The sequence below is a fragment of the Tupaia chinensis genome, unplaced genomic scaffold (genome assembly GCF_000334495.1).
Source record: "Tupaia chinensis unplaced genomic scaffold, TupChi_1.0 Scaffold000478_3, whole genome shotgun sequence".
Classification (NCBI taxonomy): domain Eukaryota; kingdom Metazoa; phylum Chordata; class Mammalia; order Scandentia; family Tupaiidae; genus Tupaia; species Tupaia belangeri.
In genome coordinates, this window is record NW_006159990.1 from 7,043,552 (window position 1) to 7,046,488 (window position 2,937).

Consider the following 2,937-nt stretch of genomic DNA (forward strand, 5'->3'; position numbering starts at 1 on the left):
GAGCATCATTTTATGATAAGCACTGCGTTTCGTGCTTTACACATACAATATGTTATGACGGTGTATCTTTACAATGAACTTCCAAGGAAGATACAAAGTCGATATAATTTTTTTCTATCAATCTCTGTAGAAGTCTATGATTATATTAAACTATAAATAACAATAGTTTTGTGTGGGTGGAAAATATACTTCTCATTTTAGAGAATTATCTCCTGATATTGTTTGATAGGCCTTGTATTTAGAAAGACATATTATTATTAAGTACAAAAAAAAATTGAACTATTTCAGTCTGTACTCCTGGGGAAACCACAGCTTTCTAGCCTCTACAAAAGCCCTGTGAATTAAGGACTATTGTTACCATGTGTTTATACTTCTTAATTGGCATTATGGTATGTATGGGAAAAACACTATCTCTATGAATGTTGCTTACTCAGAGTTTAAAATTGATAAATATCAACACATGCAGTGGCTCTTTTTTCATTATTTACTCATTGTACATCTTTACAGCATATGATATGGGTTCTCAAAGTATAAATGCATTGCGTGTCAAGCAAGTCAAGGAAATTATATATGCAGTAATATCATTCTCTAATGTTAGTATTTGCAAGGATCATCTGACTATGTGTGTACATGGATGTGCAATAAGTTCTACTATGGAAAAATTGGAATGAGACCTAGGGATGTTCATGTCTCCAAATACCCCTGGTGATTCCGATGTAGGTGGCTAGGACCTCACTTTACAAAACGTCTGTGTAATGGGTGACATGATAAGATAATAGAGGCCTCAATAACTCTTATGGTCTAAAGAGTCCAGTCCAGTTACAGAGAAGTTAACTAGTTCAATCAATATTGGTTACATTTATTACTTATTACTACTGAAGTCAACATTAAACCAAAAGTCCCTGGGAAAAACAACCAGGGTTACCAGCAAAGCCTTAATGAAGCCCAAGTCATTGCAACTTACAATGTGGCTGCAGACTGTCCCTAATCCTTAACAACTGCAACCTTCCAAACTTTTTCAAAAGAACAGCATCTATATAAACTGCTTCTATTAGTGCCCCCAACTGGGACAAATTATTACTTAGCAACAAACTTGGAATTCCCATGCTCTGCAGGGCTGAGGAGGAGTCACTCCTACTTCAGGAAGGTCAGAAGCTTTCTGCTGCAGCAAGCCATACCTGTGTTCATGCCTTTCTCATTCTTTGCTTGGCTGATACCCAAAGTCTTGTTATTTTTGCTTCCTACTTTTCTTTTTTTTTCTTCCTACTTTTCTGACAGTAGAAAATTCATCTCCTTAACCTGCTGATACCAGTGAGCTGGGTAAAATCTTCCATGCTCTACATTTGGCATTCGATAGTCCTAAACGTCTCTTCAACTCATTTCTAAAAACAGGAAAAGAAATTCCAGGAAATGCATACTTCCCTGCAAGACTATGTCTGCCACCATTCCAGGAGATCCTCCTTCTACCCCCAGCCAATTCCTTTCCACAGTCCTAGAGTTGCCTTTCACACACACGACTGTGAGCTCATGATTCACTGCATACGCCCTTCACATTAGCACTAATGGAAAGTAGACTTGTGTCCTGAGGAGATAATGGGCCAGCCCACCTGAAGAAATAAGCCGTCTAACTGCCTGAGGCAAATTGGTACCTGCCCAAGAAACATCTCAGCAGGTCACAGGAGGGCAGTCCCAGCCAGTTAAATCCAACACAGTCCTATATGTCTCCCCACATTTTCTTTGCCACTCTTAAACTTCAGAGAAGTGGAATGCACTCCAGCTAAGCTTATCTGGAAACTCCTGACTTTCATCTGAAAGAAAGAAAAGGATTTTGAAAAGGAAATTTAAATGCAACTTCAAACCTCATTAACCATCCCTCTGGGGGCAGGCTGTTGGCAATGAATCACAAGTCCACCCTGCCAAATGGGAAATGCAAGCTGACGGCTAGATTTGAAATCTTAGAACCAACCTGGGCTGAGCAGCTCTGGCTTTTGTGGGCACTGAAGTCCACAGCCTATGAGTGGGTTCCTCTGTTTCACTGAAAAGTCACCATAATGGGCATGAGAAACACTTGTTTTTATTACTCTGTCAAGTCTCCTTCCAAGATTTATTTGTATTTATCAAGAGTTTTCATTTTATGCAAGTAAAATGCGGTAATGAGGAAATAAAGTCCTTCCTTGCCTTACTCTGCACCACATGATTTTCTTTGACCCCAGACCCTGCAGTAAATTGCAGTTACTTTTAGGAAGGTCAAAGAGGCAAAAAAAAAAAAAAAAAAAAAAAAAAAAAAATCATGACGGGGAGGAAAAAAAAAAAAATACAGAGATGAAAAGAACGGAAATAATCATAGGAAAGACTTGCATAGAATTTCTTAATTTTTTTTAGAAGTTTCACACCTATTATTTCTCTTGATACAGTTGTATCACCTCTTCTGCTCTGAAATGTTTTTCACATATCAAAATGCCATTGTAATTCTTTCTATAGAAAATGTCAGACTGACCAGACCCAACTCCTATGTACTTACTGGTAATGTTTTTCTCCCTTTTTAACTAAATTTGACAAGCATTTTGTTGGCTCAATGGGGGAAATTTCAGCAACAATCCCTTTTCCTTCTTCACAATTTCTAACACTGAGTTTCTACAACCATGGTTTCCTTTCTCTTATTTTCAACTGGGTGCTACACTTGTTCCTGTCTCAATTCCACTTCTCAGCTACACCCCAAGTCACTTTGTCTTCAAAGTTCACATTGACTTTAAGTAACGTTGTCTCACTTCAGATATTTTCTAATCATAAATGGTATTGTTAGACTTTTACAGTCATGGCAGACACACAAATTTGGGACTAAAAGAACAACTTGACTAATAATTCCTATTATTTAGTGAACATTTTGAGTGTACAAGCTCTGAACCAGGCACTTACATTTACATAAAGTAAGGATTC